The sequence below is a fragment of the Scardinius erythrophthalmus genome, assembly GCF_964197995.2.
Source record: "Scardinius erythrophthalmus genome assembly, chromosome: 23".
In the NCBI taxonomy this organism is placed as follows: Eukaryota; Metazoa; Chordata; class Actinopteri; order Cypriniformes; family Leuciscidae; genus Scardinius; species Scardinius erythrophthalmus.
In genome coordinates this window covers 24656673-24678197 of record NC_138243.1, presented here as the reverse complement: position 1 = coordinate 24678197, position 21525 = coordinate 24656673, and the positions used below count along the sequence as shown (strand labels likewise).

The 21525-nt window shown below is 38.8% G+C and overlaps 1 protein-coding gene across 1 annotated transcript in view; it reads right to left on the bottom strand.

Moving 5' to 3' along the window:
• The window catches only part of kirrel3a (kirre like nephrin family adhesion molecule 3a), a 131825-nt gene that overhangs the window by 91078 nt on the left and 19222 nt on the right, over positions 1-21525 (bottom strand). The window lies entirely within an intron of this gene.

Below are 21525 nucleotides of genomic sequence, written 5' to 3'. Positions count from 1 at the left end.
ATTAATTTTTTTCAAGCTTGAATGTACAGGCAAGCTTCAGGATGTGTTTGCTGATGAACTAGAACCAAAGAGAAGTTCTGATTATCCCACAATGTCCCTTTTACAGCTTCATTTATCCAGCAAATGCAGCCCCCTTGGACCAAAGCACTTAAAACGAAGACAATTATCATATTCTCAATTCCTTCCTTACATGCAGACAAGAGACAGATCTGAGTTCTCAACGGGCAGCGGTCTCTTAAAATTCTGTTAAAAGATCCAGACTGGGACATAATAACAGAGGAACGGCGAGAAAGAGCGAGAACGCGAGAGAGCACATCTCCCCAGCATGTGGCACTTGTCCATGGCTTATCAGCCAAGCTATTTAATTGAATCTGGAATTCTAATTAGCATGCATCCACTGCACGGCTGATCTATTCCAGTGTTCCTTCTGTGATCGGGGGGGGGGGGGCAATGCTAACATGATTTCCCACAATGCTTCACTAGCAGACCCGCCAAAACCCCTGTTTACCCCTTCTGATAGTGGCCTGCGTACAAGAGGCGTCCTGCAGGAAGAGAGATGAGTATGTACCCCACGTGTGTCTCGCTGGTTAATTACAACAGAAGTTATGTGTGTCAGTATTTGTATGCCATCCACATTGCCAGTTTCTGCTGCAGACAGCGCTCAGTGGGAGCAAAGAAACCCAGCGGACTCATTCTTAATTGTGCAGATGAGACAAAAGGTGATCAAAAGATGCACTTTGAAGACTTTGGACGCTCTAAATTAGCAATCAGATGCTGTTGTATATGCAGGGTTGGGAGGGTTACTTTTAAAAATGTCAGATATTTTCACTTGTTTTAAACAAGTGTTGCTAGTGTTGATAAGAAGTAAATTAATATTTACATATTTTTTCCCATCAAGAAAATGGTACAGTCAGCCCATCCAGTCTGCTTTAACTTGTCAATGCTGGTAAATTACCAATACCACTACTCCCTACACGCTGAGTACACATTCTGTGTAAGCCACCAACTACCAGCTACCATGCGATCCACGGCCCCGACCACCGGGAAGCGAACACGCATTCAAAAGAGATTTCAACTGAGGGGAAACCGCGTGTCTTTTGGTATATGTCTCCCCCTTTTGCCTTCTAAAAGAGTGCAATAATCATGGTTGACTGAAATAATCACGGTTAAACCAAATAAACGAGATCAGACAGTTATTTAATAATCACGACAAGCTTACCAATGGTGAATGAAATAGAAAAACAAAAAAGACAATAAAATTAAGTAGTCCCTTCAGTAGTCTAAATATGCTCGTACATGCATTCCATTACTCCACAACTCTACAGCTGGGTTCTGGTGCACGTTTTGATGTGAGATGTAAGAAACTCACTGGAGAGCAGCTCATGCACCGTGCAAAGCGAATGACAATTCACATCTGTTCTGTGTGTCCTGCAGTGGGCTTGAACGGATCAGTGTGGTTTCCACTGCCACCTTGCAAACATGTTCAGTCCTACAAACATCAGATCTCCAGGACACACGCACAAACACATTCATGCACACGCTCACAATCGGCATCTAGCCATCATCACATAGCGATGAGTGACGGCAAGAAGCAAGGTCTAAAAACTCTCCACGCTGAAGCCACAGCTCAGATGAGTGCAGCGGGTTGTTTCCCCACAACTCTCAGAGTTTATTAATGCCCGTGTAGCTTTGCCACATGAGTGACAGCGATTGCTCCCACTCATTTCTGTTTTAATGAGGAGAAGGAGAAACAGGGAGACCGCAGCACAACTGTCAGTCAACGACTCGTCAGTGTGACATGATCACACTCCCGCTGGTTGGCAGCTGACAGCGACGGCGAGGGAGGAGGGCATGTTAGTTCTCCTGGCGCTGTCCTGGGAGGAAGGTTTTCTTAGCTTGGGTCACGGTCCCCACATCACCGCACCTCATTAATAAATCCCTCCTTCCCTGTCAGGCTCATCACTGCTGGCTGCTCTATGCACTGGGAAGGTAATGCCCCGAAACGTCAAATTGTACGTCAGAACGAGACCCGGTGAACCCTGTGAATGCTCAAAGTACCCTCTAATGAAGGACTCTTCAAAAACATTGTGCTATAATCGAGACACTCTCAATAATAGAGCTGGATTTCTAATTAAATGTTCTAAATATTTAATCAACCTCCATTAAAATGAATAATCATCTCGTTCTGCACTGGCTTTGACCAAACAAACAGCTCCAAAGCCTGCTGAAAACCAAGAGCTGTCAGAATGGCATTCGGAGGAAAATCTCTGGCAGCTTTTTATATCTCTCTCACCTGGTTCCCTCGAAGCATTCAGGGCAGAGCTGTTCTACAGATAAAACACTCTCTCTTATGAAGTTTTGATTAGGTGGGGGAGTCTAGATGGGGAAAACTAAAAGTTTCAATGCTTGCACAAATTATGCATTAGATCACAAAGGAAAGAAAAATCTTGAAATTGAGAACTTTTATATCTCTGTAGTTCTCCTAGACAGCTCACAGAATGAGACCGAATGGAGAACAAATTGTCTTCTGCTGCTCAGATTTTTCTACTGAGAAAAAGATCCGAGTAATTTCAAATGTACCTCCATGAATATGTCTTAAAAATGTAACAAACTGTGCTCAGATTTGCCAAGATATGAAAATCTGCAATCAAACATCAACAGATTTCAATAAGGACTTAAACATTTCTCCAAGACCAAATGATCCGAATTGTGCTATTAACATTTAGGTCAACATGAAATGACAATTAGGCTACAACCCGCTGAATTTGTGACATATTTGCATGAAACATGTACGACAGGACTTAAATGTTTTTATCACCTAGTGATCAAGTCATCAACTTGAACACAAGCTTAACGTTTAGCAACACAGACGAGATTTTAATTAACATCATATTTTGAGTAATAAGAATATATTTGTAGTTCAGATAAATCATGCTACTATGAGACTCAGCAGACATCATGATTGGCTCTTAGAGATATATATCACAGCATCAATGCAAACATACACAATAGTAACTTTTGGTGCAGTTTTGTCCCTTTTAAAACTTTATGCTATAACTTTATTGATGCATAAAAATATATTACTGTAAAATTGTAATCAGATATACAAAATAAAGTATGTAAAATGACAATATGAATACAATTACACTCAAAAATGTATACATTTATAATGTACAGTTCAAAAGTTTGGGGTTGCTAAGATTTTTTAAATATTTTTTGAAAAAAGTATCTTATGCTCACCAAGATCATTGATCAAAATACAGAAAAAAAAACAGAAATATTATTACAATTCAAAATTACTATAAATACATTTTAAAATATAATTGTTTCCTGAGATGGCAAATTTTTAGCATCATTATTCCAGTCTTCAGTATCACATGATTCTTCAGAAATCATTCTATGATTTGGTGCTCAAGAAACATTTCCTATTATTATCAATGAAAACAGATGTACTGCGGAAACCATTATAGATTCTTTTCTTCAGGATTTTTGATAGACAGAAAGTTCAAAAGAACAGTATTTATTTGAAACAGAAATATTAAAAATAAATACAATAATAAATGTCTTCACTGTCACTTTTGCTCAATTTAATGCATCCTTACTGAATAAGAGTATTAATTTTTCTCTAAAAAATAAAATCATACTGACAACAAATTTCTGAACAGTAGAGCACATTTTGAGTAATGCTGCTTACCACCTGAGGGCACCCCACATCCCACAGTTTGAGAACCACTATCCCAAGCATTTTTATGAGAAACATCTTAAGCAAAATTGATGTTTGAATGAAACGTAGCTCCAAACTCTATTCAGTCTCCTGAGAAATGAATCAGCAACTTCTGAGTACTGCAATTCATCAGATGTACGAACTAAACTAAAATAAAAAAATACTAAAAGTTTTCCTGTATGTAGATATTTCAACAAGCAAATAAAAAAAGACAAAATATCTCCTTTCCGAACATTAAAAACCAATGTGCCCAGATCAGCACAAAGCGCACCGATGTACCTGCGAGATTGTTTAGACACACTGTGCATTGTGCGATGGAGGCACTGTTCATTAGGAAACTCTTGTAAAACGTTCTCATCCTACCCATGTGCTCTCATGCAGAAAATGAATCAATGTAGCAACTGCAGAGAATCATAAACACATCGGGGTAGTCCTTCCTCCCTCTATAAACAGTAGCACACACACATACACCTAGCCAGGTTGCAGGGTAGCGTGCGGTTCTCAATGTTGCATCTGTGCATAATTAAGGGCCAGACATAATTAACTAGCGCCACTTTGGCCATGCACACACACACACACACACACACACACACACACACACACACACACACACACACACACACACAAAGCAGTCAATAACAGCTGATTCCGTTCGTCGTTCCAGTCTAAGGAGCGCATGGTTTTAATAACGGAGAGTGGCTGTGAGATTGGACAAACTCTGATCGTTTGAAATATTTAAAAAAGAGAAGGAGGGGAAAAAAACAGTGAGGCAGAAAGACCCAGCGGGGTGGGCGGAATCGGTTCCATTCCAGCCCTTTGTTTGTGCATTCATCTGCATTCTGGAGACAAACTCCTATTAAGTCCATCAGATGCAAATGAGCAGGGAGACAGACACGCTGCCACAGCGCTGCCTGCAATACAATCAGAGCAGCCTTTGGCTCCTGCTCCATGCATTTAACCTGCTTCAGTGCATTTTCATTAGCAGACGAGGATCGGCTCTACCTCCCCCCCACTAGAAACAGCACCCAGCAGAATTAGAAAACTCCAAAATGAGCTGGAACATTACGCTCTCCTGTTACTTTGGTTCGTCTTTGATCAGACACAAGGCTCTTTTAAAAGAAGTTATAATAGACTGAGCAGAACTTGTGTGCTGTGCAGCAAAAGAAATGCTTTGTTATCTATGTTTTTTTTTTCCTTTTAAATAAGTGTGATCAGTTTCATTCAGGTGAGCTGGTCAAGTGAGAAAGTATAATGACATATTCAAGGTTCCTTCCTGCTAGTAATGTTCTGTTATATAAGGTTATTTGTGCAAAATCCAGCAGAGGAAATGGGTGAATGTGTAAGGACACCGAATAGTGAGATATATATCACCTAAAATGACTAACCTCAAAATCGAGTGCTTGCTTACAAGTTGGATAAATTTTAAGGAAACTTTGGAGTCCAGGTGAAGAAGGATAGATCAAGTCAAGTCAAGTCATCTTCATTTATATAGCGCTTTTAACAATGTAGATTGTTTCAAAGCAATCTACAATTCAGATCTACCTTTACCCTACATTATAATAAACTCTATCATCATTTATTCACCCTTATGTAGTTTAAAATCCATGACTTGTGAAGTTACTGTGACCATGTCAAGAACCTCAAAAAGAGCCCCATAAAAGTGGTTCATACAACTTGTTCACTATATTTCAAGTCTTCTGAAGCCATATGATAGCTTTGTGTGAGGAACTTCAACCTTCCTTCAACCTTGTCTTAGTATTATTATTCAAAAGACTCTTGAGAATTATCAAAGTTACCTTCAAAGAAAGTCAGTTCTGGCCATCCTAAAAAATATTCTTGTTTGCCGTAACCCGACCGACACAGTCAATTTAGTACCGACCCAATTATTATTATTATTTTTCCCTTTTAGTCCGACCGACTTGCCGGTTGTAAACTTGCGTTAAGACCGACCGATTTTTTTTTGAACTCTTCAAACAACTAATACAAATGCAATAAAATAATATTAGTTATTAAGTATTGTGAATATAAATTGCTTAGACATACATACAAACATAAGCTACGTTCTTTCTTTTAAATAAAAACTCGTGGCGCGTCATTATGTTTACGCCATTGGTTTACGCATGTCACACTATGGCCTGCAGGCTAAGATCGCTTCGTTTCATTCACTGTCAATGGTTCGCGCTTGGTAATGATGGCTGCGGCTTTACTCCAAAGATTATTTCATTTGTATATGTTGTTGAATATGGTTTATTAAAAAATAAACATGTGAAAGCGTGTTATAGGCTATATGTCATGTTTTAGTCAGATATGACGACGCTACTGCAACATGCATCGCCGCAGATGAGAAGCTGAGCATCAACGTGCTATCGCAAATCAAAGTGAAAGTAAGTCGCAGACGCTTAACACACGATCATCTTCATTAAATGTAAAGAAACGAAATTATCTTACCAGGGCTGTTTCCGCTTTCTCTTATTGCGGGCTTTGATTCAGAAATTTTAGCCGTTGATCAATAAAATAATGTATCTCATAACTGTTGCTTTCGGTGCACTCCATTAAATCTGCATATAGCGGGAAATGAAGATCGGTTATATCTGCAAAAAAACAACAACACACATTTAGCCTATGTAACCAGGTGTAAATGGAATCGTTTTGATAAATCAGATTGCAATCCGATCTGAGAAAACGCAAAGTGGCCTGGTGTAATGTTAAACAGCCCCTAGACATCGGTGAAAAATGTTCTAACCCCCCCCCCCCCCCCCCCCTGACTCTTTTTTTAAATTTTTAATTTTTTTTAAAATATACTTTTTTTATATTATTTTTTATATATATATAAAAAATATAGACCTACCTACCGACCCTTTTTTTCTTTTTTTTTTGCTGTTACTGCAAACCAAAATATTTTTAAGGATGGCCTCACCTGGTGGCCATATCTCTGGGTAGCTATTTCGTACATACAAGACCAACTACTTTCTACTTAAATGGAGAAATCTAAAAATCTTAAACTACATGCAAATCTCACATTTTAACAAATTTCAAACATATTTTGTTTTTAAAAAGCATGTATTTCAGGTTGCAGTCACATTTACTGTTCAGTGAATTTTCTTGGGTGAAATCTGGTCATTTCAAGCGATCAGGAATTTTGTGAGGGACGAAAAATTCTTCACAAAGGGTTCAAGTTAGTCATGTGGTTTGACACGCTGACCAACAGATGGCTGCTTGCTCAGTGACTTCATACTTCTCTACACTATTGACAATTTACAATGGACCATTTTTGTTCACAAAATGTAGCCTATCACCCGAGCTTCTAACGGCAACTACAGTGACGAGATGACTTTACCGATTAGTGATTGGCTCTTTTACGCCATATTGCGTGTTGCATTTTCTCTTATTCAAAGTAATATGAGTATTCAGACCTTCTCATAATATACAGTCTTTTTTTAAATAATTATCATTGAGCTTTGATCTAAAGTAAAATTTGAAAAGACACGTCTTCACATCGTGCATCTGAAAGCAAATTAAATCACTGATTACAAGTGGCCTTTCCTTAGCTATCATATGGCTTCAGAATATTTACAAAAAAAGTCATACAGACTACTATAGTACCATTCATCATTTTTGTCCAATTTTTGGGCCCCTGGTCACCACATGATTTCATTGTAAACATCATTAAACAGAATTTAAAAGTAAAAAAAGTAAAACGACAGAGAGAGAGAGAGAGAGAGAGAGAGAGAGAGAGAGAGAGAGAGAGAGAGAGAGAGAGAGAGAGAGAGAGAGAGAGAGAGAGAGAGAGAGAGAGAGAGAGAGAGAGAGAGAGAGAGAGAGAAAACAGAGAGACAGATGTCAGATACATCTGATAAAAAAAAAGTGTGAAAATCAAGAACATTCTTTGGAAGTTTTGGAAAGAATGTGTTATTTTGCTCATCATAAGGCAAAATTAGTCTTTCTTGGTTTACGCAAGTCAGTGAACAAAAATAAGTAAATGCGAAGAGAAGATGAAAAGAAATCATTAATCTAACCCTACCTCCAGCCTTTGTGATACAATCGAGTTCTCATTAGGCCCTGATTGAACAAACCTTAGTTAACGAGCTCCAACTCGCTGCCTCTTAGAAAAGCAAACGGCAACAAAAAAGTAGCTGAATTACTGCAAATAACAAGGCTGTTTTATGTGCAAAGAGGGACTGTCTGAAATGAAAAATGGCATGAGTTGCCGCCACTTTCCTGCAGCTGTTTGTTAATGATGTAATTGATAATGGTCTCAGAAAACAATCATCACACTTGAAAGATAGGCATTCACCAATCATCTTAAAGACGAAATGAACGCCATGACTCTAACCAGAATAGAAGAAACCTCAGGTTTGAACACAAGAACATCTGAAGGTGTCAAAAAGGGTCAATATTTTTCCCCAAAGCTTTTTCCCCATGAAAAATCCTAAAATGAATAACTGAATCATATAATGGGGTCATAGATTAAAATAACTCCCATAATCTTAGATAGGTAGCAGTTTATTTTACAGTCCTATTCCCTACACATATTATGCACTTATTAAAGTAATTACAATAACTGGGTAATAACTAGGTTCTAACCCTGAACATACCCCTAAACCTAAACTTAACCCCTGTAGTTGCCTTATATTTTTCTGTTTATTAGGTAAGTACACTGTAAGTACACGTACTGTAAAATAAAGTGCAAGCCTTAGTTCTTAGATTTGATCGAGATGGAGAAACGGGCAACTGAAGAGATAAACAAAACTCTTGACTATGCCTGAATCACTTCCTCAGAAGGCATTTCCAGTTTGGGGAACAAGTGGTTAAAGCAACTTTACCGTGCCACCCATGGACAGGCAGAGCGAGCGGCCACCCACACACCTCAGCACACACTCTATGAAGTGTTCAGATGCGGGAGCGGCAGCACTGGGGGTTGGGTGATGCTTTCTACAGGCGTTACTGCCTCTGTCAAGAAGTATTGTCTTGATTCCCCTTTTATCTACTGACCTTCACAAGTCAGATTCCAAACCATCAAAAAAAAAAAAAAAATGAAATAATCTTTATTTAACAATGACATTACGGGTTTACTGAAGCCAGCAGGAAAAGAGCCGTGAGAAAGCAGTTTGACGGGCGAGTCGCTGCCTCTTTCTGAAGTAGTGAGTTTCCAGTGGGCTTGCGACAGCAACAAAGACCGTGTTATCAAAAGGTGGCTCAAATTTAAAGCATTGCGCCACGCAATCTACTGTCTGCTTGAAAAACATTGATTTTCCCCTCTCTCCACATCTTTGTCGTTCACTTGATCTGTTCAAAAAGAACATACCATTGTAACTATGCTGAAAAGAACAGGCCTGCCTTAAAGCAGAAGACAGGTCGCAATACATGTGGAGGGAATCAAAAATAAACCTACAACAGATGACAGATTGTTTACAGACTGCTGGAAGCTAAATAACACATGTTATTGGCTGTCGGCAACATAACCAAAATCAATAGAAGTCAGCCATAAATTGCTTTTACAGAAAGGTCTACTAAATTATGTCTCCTTCAGAAAATTCAAACAATGGGATTGTGAGTCAAAAGTCATGTTTGTGAAAAACAAACATGGGCTGCAATAAGTGTGTTGTTCACACACACCAAATGGCACTTCTCAGCTTTGGATCTGTGTAATGTTGGACTGAAGTTTGTTTTCATCAGTATGCAACTCAGAATATTCTGCCACGTGTGACCGCGGGAGACCCACCAGTGCTTCGCCATGGCACAACGATCAGCATTACAAATTCTCCATTGTTGCTGAGAGGAGAGCAGTCTAGTGCAAAATGAGATACAGTTTTTAGTCGTGATGACCTCAGAAAAGCATCAAATCATGTAGCCACTGAAACAAAAACAGCCCAGAGACTACCTCTCATTTCGATGCCTCTCTGCACGGGGATCCATGGATTAATCAAAACGAGTTATTGTATGAAGATGGGCACCTTATTTCTGTGAGCCGGAAAAAGCCAATCAGAAAGCAGTGAGCTGTGGGCTTCATCTATTTCGCGGAGCCTGACATGTTAGTGGCAGTCAGGCAGAGGGCCTCACTTCATAAATCAAACCTGACAACTCCCTCCGCACGGACGTCAAGCACAACTTTTATTTCCCCATTTCCACCCGACACGAGAACATCATCATCTCAGATAGACCGCAGAACCCTCATCTACACTTCTGCACTTGTTCTACGGGCTGGACAGTTCACCGGACTTCATTATTAGCATGACTTTGAGATCTGAGCGATATCAGCTGTTTAGATGGCATCGTAATTGCTTACGCTCACACTCACTCCCATACGAGTTCCGCTCCTAATCTCACTCACTTGGAGTTGTTTCAAGCAAGCATTGATTTTTATATATATCTCATATAGTCTTATTTGTGAATGCATGGTGCAGTGCGCATTATTATAATTCCAACAATCAAACGGTGTTGTTATTCCCCAGGTTCATGTATCAAACGAGGAGGGCACAGTGGGGAGAGACGATAAAATCAGCCAAGCAATTACCCGCACAGATGTTTAACTGCAGAAAATTAAAGCAATGTTAATCAAGCGTTAAACGTTTACAAATTCTCCCTCCCTGTACAGCCGAATCATTCCGTTTTAACTTTGGAGAGAAACAGGTTTTTATTTCAGTGAGATGGCCTATATTAAACGCTTTAACCCTCCAAGACCCAAGTATTGATACTGATGTTATTTGTTTTCTTTTGCAAGTGTTTTTAGGAAGGCACTGGTTATAGGAATTACCAGTATAGCGAACAAATAACACTTATGAGCCATGTTCTTTTCACAAATCAGTCAAAAAGGCTCATCTGTCAGACTAACGAATCACTTAATTATTGCGCAATTGAGGATAAATGTTAACTATTTTTAAGAATAAAAAAACATCTGTTAATCCACAGTTCAGATTTGACTCAGATATGACTGATGGTTTGTTGATTGTCTAATTCTTTTTATGTACTGATTTGTTGCTACACAATTCCTCGAAACGCGAAAGGCGAAACTCTGTAGACTCACTATATGTAACCTTCATAAAAACTTTGCTTAACATCATTGTCCAGTTATACAGGTACAGATTGTTTTGTCTGAAGAGATTCTGGAGGAATTCCTCTCCTTTCATTTAAATCAGTGCAGCTTTGGCAGCACTTTAGAAAATAATGCTTCTCAATTCCAGCTCTTCACTGATTCACAGCTACAGTACTGTGTTGCATTATAGAGCACAACTGAAACCATCAGAATAGATAATAGACCATGAAAATATTCTTTCATCTTGTGTGTGATTTTCTCTAACGTTCCTGTGATACTTGCGTTCACAGAGAAATATACCCAATGATTCATAAGTCTATCAGTCAGGAACAAAGAAAAAAACAAAAACAGCTGCTTCTGATAAACAAACTGCATCGGAAATGTGAAACAAAACAGGATGTCGCAAAGGATAGGTTAGACGCAATGTACACAATTTAGCTTTCAAAGCGAGCTGAAATAAAAGTATATTCATATATTTCATTGTCAACAACGTTTCCTGCTAGGATCAAGCAAACTATACTTAAGTCAACAAACAAAACACACTGAAAGTACTTGCTTGAACAAATGTAATTAATCTTATTTTCTTGTTTGCACTGCATGACAATCATAATTGCACTTAAAGGAAAAAACACAGCGTGAATTTTAAATGCTCTGCAGTTAAATGCCTCATGTAGTACAAACACTATCTATCTATCTATCTATCTATCTATCTATCTATCTATCTATCTATCTATCTATCTATCTATCTATCTATCTATCTATCCGTCTATCTATCTATCTCTTTCAGAGTTCATATTTCATTGCTTCATCCTGTCCTTCTTAATAAACAGCAACTCAAAACCTCTCACATTAGGTGTCTGCTATGATCTCGTAGCCTGGCAAGCCAACTCACCATAGTCACGGCTCAAGCCGAGGGGCGGGATAAACGGCTGTCTTTCAAATTCCCTCTGCACGCAATAGGACAGCGCTACAACCAATCAGAGCGTTTTCCCAACAGCGGAGCTGCCGGCCTTTTGAATCTGGCCGGCAAAACTACGAACACGAATGACTTAAGTGCCGTTCTTTGCTCTTTTCTCAAAGAAAAACTTAACTCCAAGCCCTCCAAAGCCGATTTGAAAGACTGTTCGCCAGAAGCAGCAACTCTTCTTTGTTTTCAAGAAGCAGGGAACCGTCGTCATTATGTTAAGCCCACCCCGCCTATTCTATACGCGATGTGATTGGCCTGACCCAATTTAGGTTTTTAGTCAAGTCAACGGAGAGTTGCTAGACTACCCTGGCTGCAAAATACATTTTGTTGCCGCTAGGGTGCGTCTAGATTTCTAGGCTAATGATCTCGGCTCCCTGGAATACTCTTGGTATTTGGTCAAATACTCGTCATTATAATTAACAGCAAAAACCCCACTCACGCTACACAAATGTTACATTTCTGGTTTCCAGCGACGAGGTGCTTCATTATTAAGGGAAGGCTTCGTTCTGATCCAACAAGTTTTCCTTTTCCCTGTCAGTGCTTTGGCTCTAGCTAATTGTTATCCCGTTGAGTCTAAGTGCTTAAAAAGGTCAGCCTTTCTTTCTATGGACAAATTGCCCAATCCATCCGAAAAGGTCAAACTACCTAGCTAGAATCTCAGCTTGACTGTTTTTAACTAAAGCTGAGATGAAGTATATCTTTGCGTATTCGGTTTCTCTGTCATTTCACATTCATACGCATGTCATGAGCAATTATGTGGTTGAACTGGCATCTGCACTTCAATATAGAGACATGAAACACTGGCAATGAAAACGTAATTGTTGGTTGTCTTCTGTCTGTTTCATCTGAGGCCCTTGGGAAACAAAGATGTGATGGAAAGAAAACCTAAATAGACTAAATCAGGAATGAAATAATTGAACAGTGCTGCTCCTCAGCCTGGTTATGAGTGTAAGACATATTAAAATCCATAATCATTGTATATGTCATCAGATCAGACCTCTCATTAAACTCAGATTGCACACTGAACAGCCAGCTGCTCGCCACATCTGTCCACCTGAAACTTTTAACAATTACTGCCCAGGAAGGTAGGAGTGTGTTTGAGTAATTATCAGCTTTTTTTAGTTTTAAACAATTTCTCAAACAATCCCTCCATTCCTAAGGTTAATTAATAAACAGCTTCATCTGCTTTGATCAGCAGAAAGGAGGTGAGGATGGGAAATCAGCGATGCTCAGACACTCAAGAACGTTTTCTGCAGCAGGGGGTATGTTTCCATGGAGATAAATGAACTTGTGTACACCTTTAGCTGGAGAGTCCTGTGCTTACCAAGTCACACTGTGACTATTACAAAACGGTTTTCAAAATTAGTTTTCCCAAACTACAAACAACTCATCATTTACATTAGTTAAACTATAGTCAATCTACCTTTTTAAAAAGATATTAGCTACACTACAAGTGACATCTTACTTTGTATTCCGCAGAAGAAAGTCAGTCATACAGGTTTTTTTTAAATCTGGTGTTGTCTAAGAAAAGTAGCTTCTTATGCTATTGAAGCTATAAAAGGGGGCCAAAATTTTTGGTTACATTCCCACAGCAGCAAAAAAAGTCCTGTTTAAGAGTGCCAAATACAGTTATTAGTGGACAATTTGGTTATTAACAAGAATGACATACACATTTTCCAACCAAAGTGGCTCATTTAAAAGGGAGGTTCACCCAAAAATTTTAATTCTGTCATCATTTACTCACCCTCATGCCGTTCCAAATCTTATCTTATCTGACCTTCTTCTGCAGAACACACACACACACACACACACACACACAAAAGATATTTTGAAAAATATCTTATTTTTGTCCATACAATGAAAGTCATTGGGGTCCAATGTTGTTTTGGTCCGATGTTGGACATTGGTCATTGTACAGAATGGACTTGGTTTTTAATTTTTAGGTGAAATATCACTTTCAATTTTCAGTAAACGTGCTATGAATGGAACCACACTGGACAACAAGTTGTCTGTCATGTCATATGGTGCTGCACTGTGCATTTGTCTTGTGTTGCATGTTTTCATGTGGGAATTTGGTAACTCACAGAGACAGACATGAGCGGTGTCATCTGAAAGTTTTAGATCCAGTCGCTGTCTTTCCACCGAAGCTGTTGCCATAAGTTTGGTGCTCACTGCTCTACACGTTCACTGTCGTTAATTAAGATTTGACGTATTAACTCGCTCCTTGATTGGACTTAAAAAATAACGTTGTGTCAGCTGTGATAAGACCTTCAGATGTTATGGAAGTCGGCATCTTTGATATTTACTTGAGTCACAGTCACAATGGTTACAGCCGTTATTTGTTTGACTTTGGAAGTATTCGAGCCGTTCCTGACAGCTGTTGAATGAATAAGACTCAAATCTGTTAGTAAATACAATTGTCAATCCCAAACACTGACTGTGTGAACAATTCAACCGAATTGCAGAATAATGATTCAACTGAACCAATTCACTAAAATGAATCAGTCAAGCTACTGAAACATTTTGTTATGTTAGTAACGTTTCTAGTTGTAATTAGTTACTCCCCACTGGTCCTCACACAAAATTGGTATTCATCACAAAACAAACTGTAGCAACAATATCTCATCAACACAGAAACTTCTGCTCTGAAAGTACAGAGACATTCCTCTCCGTGAGGTAATTACCATCAGGATAATTTATTATGCCACATTACAATGCAATTAGGCTGAATTCTAAAGAGGGGGTGGAGAATTCTCACAACCCATCAAGGTCCTGCATTGTAGACGTTTCTTGCACGTTTGTGAGTCGATACAGAAGAGCAGTAGTGTGTAACATTTTGTTTCACAGAGTGGGTTGTGTTTGTTGCTAAGAATGTTAATGTGAATCGTCTAACAAGCCTGTCGTTGCCGGGGTGTGCGGTGCGTGTCAGGCCAGCCAGCAGAGGTTAACATAGCTTGGCTAATGAGCCTCGACCAACATTAGCACAAATGAAGGGGCAGATTCTATCGAATTCATGATGGAGTTATTGAACGGCACACAGTGGCAGAACGTCACGTCTGAGAGACTCGAGCAGTCAGGGTAAATTGAACCGATGTCACATCTACTCTGAAAACTGAACAACAAACTTGTGGAAAGCCAAAGAGGCAATATTATGGTTTGCAAAAGTTTTCCACTTATCTGGAACATTGATTATGGCAGACATTACTGGACATTAGAGAGCAACAACATTTGTACAGCAGTAGGCAAATCACTGGGAGAGCAGAACCGCTCATGTCTCACTATATTGACTCTTGAGCGGCTGCGCTCTGAGCTAGCATTACCAACACACATCAACCTGTTCAAAACAATGGTTGAAGGAGCCATAGACTACACTTTAATTGGATTTTATCCATGTATAACACGATTAAAACTTAAAATGTGGGCTTCATGTGTTAATGTACTCATGGTTGTAATGGCAAAAGGAACATGGAAACAGTAAAAATAGTACAAATTATACAGAAATAAAAATCTTTTTTAACATGTCTAGTAAAAGGAAATGATGCATTCTACGGAGCCCCACATGGGATATGGAGATGGAAAAAAATATGAGATGGGAAGAAAAAATATATTTCAATGCTTTTGCGTTCTCTCACAATCTGAGTATTTATATTGTACAAACTTTACTGGCATCAGTGAGCTGCTATCAATATGCAGGGTATTAAAAATCTCTCGCTTTTTACTTTTCACTTTCGCAATCATGCATACTCTGTGTATAGTGAGCAGCGGTACTGACCAAAGATATTACAAGACAAAATATTTGTCAAGGACGCTCAGGAACTGTCCTCCAACATCATCCTGTCAGTCATCTCTCCTTATCTTCACGTGATAAGTGAAATCATGATGTACTGTAATGTAATCGACTACCACAGCAAGCCTAATCATGTCCATTTAGGGTAGAGTGCATTATCCATTTTCCATTCCTTTCTAAATTCGGATTTAGGCTTCGGGCACATCCCTCGCATTTTGATACACAGCTCCTGATATGTTTTTATTACAATTTTTCAATTGTGATGAAGTTTTATCCAATTTCTCAATTCAAATCTATTAATTTAATTTGATTCAATTCCGATTCATTTGGGTATGTTTCAGTTATAATGTATTTCAGTTATAGTCAATTTTGCTTACATATGAGAGAAATTCACTTTTCTTTTTTAAATGAACTATTATCTTTAAATGAACTTTTTTAAATACAGCAGGGTTTCCCATACATTCATTAATTTGTGGCGGCCCGCCACATATCAACGCTGACCGCCACGGATTGATTCAGATTTTTTAACTATTAAATATGGGTAAAATTGTATTTTATCCGCGCTGCTTGATCCCCCTCTCTCTCACAAACTGACAATGGAGGCACGACTAGCCCCTCCTTCTCTTACCGCACGATCTGAATCAAAACATGAGCATGTAGAGGGCGGATTGTTGCCGGTGCTTAATGCTTATTCCCCCAGCGAAGATTCCAGAATCAATCCGGAGTTGAATGGTTAGTATAATGAACACTGTTGCTCAACATAACTCTGAGAAGTTGTCTAGATGTTAAGCGCGGTCGCTTTTCATTACAGATTCGCGCAAAACTTTTGCGATTTTTTTTTCTAAATATCAATTAACTTAACGTTACAACTATTGCGAAATGACGCCGTTTCCATTAACCGATGTTATGCGACTAAAACGTAATTTGTTCCTCTCGCGATCAGTCATTCCAAAAATCATTGCAACGGACGTTGGTAGGTTCATATCACAGCCACCACCAGACTAGACATTATATTATTATTATCTCCAGGTTCAGGTTGGTGTGTGTTGGTTTCCCTCAATCTCCAGGTGTGCGTGTGTGTGTGTGTCTGAGTCTGTGTGTGTCCACCTCCAGGTCCAGTTTGGTGTGTGTGTGTGAGCCTGTGTGTGTCTGATTCTGTGTTTGGGTCTGAGTGTGTGTGAGTGTGTGTCTGTGTTTGAATCTGTGTGTGTGAGTCTTTTTGAATGTGTGAGTGTGTGTGAGCCTGTGTTTGAGTGTGTGAGCCTGTGTTTGAGTGTGTCAGTGAGTTTGTGTGTGGGTGTGTGTGTGTGTGTGTCCAGTTCCAGGTTTGTGTGTGAGCAAAATTTGCAACAAAGAGTCTGTGGAGCAGTCATTGCATAGAAAGTGTAGCAATGGCAAAGTCTTTAAGTAATCTGACACTAAGTGTTGGCAATGGGAATGTGTACTTGTCAATAAAAATATATGATATATATATATATAAACATTATATATATATGATATATTTAACTTACTTACTTAGCTTTGTGACATGGCACATTATCCTGCTGGAAGTAGCCATCAGAAGATGGGCACACTGTGATTATAAAGGGATGGACATGGTCAGGAAGGAACAATACTCAGGTAGGCTGTGGTGTTTGAATGATGCTCAGTTGGAACTCAGTTGAGGCCCAAAGTGTGCCAAGAAAATATCCCTCACACCACTACATCACCACCATAAGTGTATATGTCAACTAACTCTCATTAGAGTAGTGGTTCTCAAACTTTTTTGGTTGCGCCCCCCTTTAAACCTCATGTTCATTGTAATTAGTATAGCTCTCTGTCACCTGTGACTAATGAAATAGCCCTTAAAGAGGAGCAAATCACTGGACTAATTTCGTGGGCGGCCGACTATGACCCCGTAACTGCTTCAGTCGCTGTGAAATAAGAAGCAGATCCCATAAAACTAAAGTGTTCTTTTTGCCTGGCTGAAGTAATGTGAGGTGGTTTGTCTCTGTAATCGGAAATGTGACCTTCTGTGCCCTTCAGCGTTTTTCTCCTTAAAAGAACTTGTTGGGTTTTGGATGCCTTGCATTCTCAAAGTGGAAGCATCCAGAGCATCTAGTTAAAGAAAAAAATATATATTGTATACAGTTAACAAAATTTGCAATTACGTAAAAAGGTATGGTAATCGCAACTAGGTGAATATATTGCATACTGTATGTACTGCAAGTGTAGTATTGTACTGAATATTGTATACTATTGAATGTCAGTATATTCAGCACTTGCATACTATAAAAATGCAGAAGTCCAAATGCAAAAGCTCAAAAGGTCAAAGAAAACTCTAAATCAAAAGCATGTTATAGTACACTCAAAGAAAGTTGTATATCTGCAAAATCAAAGTCAATGAGAGATTAATTATACCGCAGCATCCTGTCTTCGTGTTGGGTCCAGCCTGAGGACTTTGTCCATATCACAGGCAATGTTGTCTCTTGCCAGGTAAAAGAAAAAACCCTCTGGTGTGCTAGATCCAGCCTTGACAACAATCCACACCTTGCTCTTCCTCCTCATCCACCACCTCTTACACATACTCTTCCTCCTCTCCCTCTCAGATTGTTTCCATCCACTATTGGTATCAACATTCAGTACACTAATGCACCTGGCTTATATTTTGTACAGTTGGTTTGATCACATCATTAGAAACAACTGTGCTGTAGTTGTGTTTACTTGTTTTTACCGTTTGCAACACAAGAGCATCACAGTGCAAAATGTGCTTTAGTGAGTGAGAATGAGTTTTGCAAAAAGAGTGCATGAGATTTGCAAATGTTGTCTAACTGCTTGAACTTGTTTAAGGTTTTGCAAAAAAAATATTTATTCGAAAAATAGGTAAAGGCATTTGAGAATTTGGTTCAGAGTATGGGATTAAGTGTTTTAGCAATTGTGAAAGTAGCAACTTAGCACTATAGTTAAAATTATAATCAAGTACTAAATAAGTAAAAATTTTAAAAGTGTAGTTAAGTGCGTTAAGAAATGTTCATTGAGTTTACTGTTACACTTAAAGCTGCAGTCTGTGAGTTTTGCCTCTTTGTCGCCATCTCTGTTTGAAACCTGAAATTGCAGCTATTTGCGGATTTATCTTCTTTGCGTGGGTTGTGCAATGGCATGGCTCCTCAGCGCAGATTAATCTAATGTTTTGAGGTGTAGCCTATGTGTGGTGATTCGCCAGTTGTCAACGATGATGACACATTATTTATTTTTTTATTTGATGATTTTTTGGATTACAAGTTTAATTACATTCTGAGAAGAGGCTACAAACAATCTGCCACCTGCAGCATCCACACACGCGATATAGCCAACTAGCCGGGACTCCTTTATGTATATTACATGACATAATGACGCAAAGACGAACGGCGGCAAACTCGTATTTCCCACGGAAACCAACCCGACCACTCAAATTAGAAAACTTACCGTTGTGAATCAAGCTAAGGAGGTAAGTGGCCATTAAAATTCATTACGATTGTATTAACTGCATGTAAAAAAGAAATTAAATATAGTTTTAAGATTTGTATACTTGTATACTATAATTGAATATATATTGTCTACAATTAAGCACACTTCTTTTTTACAAGGGTAGTTAGCACAACAAGTTTTCGTCCTTTTAAAAGGTCAAATGAAGTCAATACAAATAAAGCTCAAACGTGTCAAATCAGTAGTATATGTACAAATAGCTAAGAACAAGAGGCCATGTTTTTGTGCACTAGAAGTTCAAATATCATTAACTCCAAATAAAAACGGACTATTTTCAACACATTAAATTCATTTTCCACATAGATGTGACGGCCGCGTTTTGCCAAAACATTCAGAAAATTTCACCCCAAAAAAAATTAATGGACAGATGATGTAGGACAAGTCAGAGTAAGTGGTGCATGCTTTCATCACATGTAAATGAGAAGATGAAGAGCCTCCTCGAGCAGAACAAACTAGGACAGTCTCAAAATTCATTCAAAGAGGGTCACTTACTTATGCAAGCCGCACTACGATAAAAGCTTCCACGGGAGGACCAGATGCATCAAAAGATGAGAGAAGATTTGATGTGCGGGGCTCAAGAGGCCAGAGGAACACAGAACGAGATTAACCAGATACAAGGAATAAAAGTTGACAAAAGTAATGGCAAGAAAAGTGTTTCAAGGCACACTTATATTGTGTTATTTATTCGCTTACCCCATTTATTTATTTGTCTGCTGTTTCTTTTTTGTTTACTACAAACAGATAGTTCCTTGCTCACAAGAAAGATGATGCTTTTCCTAAGCTTTCGAAGACTTTCTGGGTTGCACGCAGTACGTTACCGCAAGACTTACTGCTATTTGTGCATGTTAATTATTTGAGCTGACACCCCCCGGCAATAAGCCACTGCTAATATTAAAATCAGCTGGTGCTAATTCAAATTCAATTGCAGTTTTGTTCGTGTGCCTACCAAATTTTATGTCTGACCTCCCCTGACCTCCCAGTCAGAAGCTGTGGGCAAGCCATGACATGTGTTGATGGTGGCTCATTTAAGAAATAAAATAATCAAAATATTTCATTGAAAATCAGCAGTGATGCTAATGAAATCTGTCTCATGGGGACGGTAATTGGGAGGTTCTGGAAGGTAGCTGCTGACTGGCCTCGACCAGAAAGCGGCCCCATCAAGTAGACTCTGCTCCCACGCCGTCTGTTTATGTATACATTTTTGCTGGAGCCCACTTTATGTAGAAGAGCGAGATATGATCCATGTGCTTTATTATATCTCTGAGGTACAAATTTCTGCATCTCTTATTCAAGCAACTGCAGGATCCGAATATCCTCCTATTCACAGGAGAGCGAAGCTTCACAACACAGCTCTACATTCTGCCGTCGGGCGAAGCCAGAAGCTGCTTTACAAAAAGGCAGCATGTTTAATATTCATCGCTCTTGGGAAGCTCTGGGAAAAGATAAAGTGAAATGTCAAAGGGTAATGAATGCCCCGACAAGGACTACACAGAGGTGTGGTATCTCAGGGAACTTATACCTCAAACTGTATGGAGTCTGACCGTCTGGTTTGGTTAAAATGCAGAAATGCTAGAATGGCCTTAAGAATGGCCTTAAGCTGATGGATCAATGAAATTTTACACATAAGCCTTGTGAAAGTGTCCGGAACATAGCATGAAGCATTATATAAAATGAATCAGGCCTTTAATTCATCAGTGGTGAGCAGAGATTGAGTATTTCTCACCTTATGCCCTCACAATGTGCTTAAGATACCAGGTAACAAAGAGCAAACGAGTCCTGAGCATTTTCTAGCTTAATAGGGTCATTACTGTATGTCATTGTGCGTCTAAGAAACTAGCACATAGGCAATGCAATGAACAAATTGCTATCAGGTGCATAGGGTGTTCTGGGGTGTCTTGTTGAGAATCAGAAACCCTGAGAATCAGTTATAGTAACAGTGAGGCTTGCCTTAACAAAACACACTATTAACTGGCAAAAACAGAAACACTAAAGTATTCACTTGGAAAGACTAGCAAGCAAGGGTCAGCAGCGGTCAGCATCAGATTTCATTCCAGTAAGAATTTTAACTATATATATTATTGGGTTTTTAAAATAACATTTAAGTCCTTTTGAAATGATAGTTAAGACTTTTCTTATACCATTTAAGATATTTAAGACTTTTTATGACCTTAAATTTTAAACTAAATGCAAGACTTTTTAAGGACCTGCGGGGGACCCTGGTCATTATTAACTCGTTATCATGTTGGAACACAATGTCTCAGTGTTCTTTTTTCTTTTTTTCTTTGTCCACAATGAAAACATGATGACAATTTAACCAGGAGTACATATTTTACAACCATAAGAAATAATGTTCCTTACATAAAAGTACCCCCTATCTGGAATGATTTTGCTTCATTAAAACTATAAAACTGTGATTAGAATTTAATTGGATCGCATTTATTAATACATTTGCAATATATAAATTATTGTTGAAAAAATGTGCTGTTAGGTCTTCTCTTCTTAATTACTCA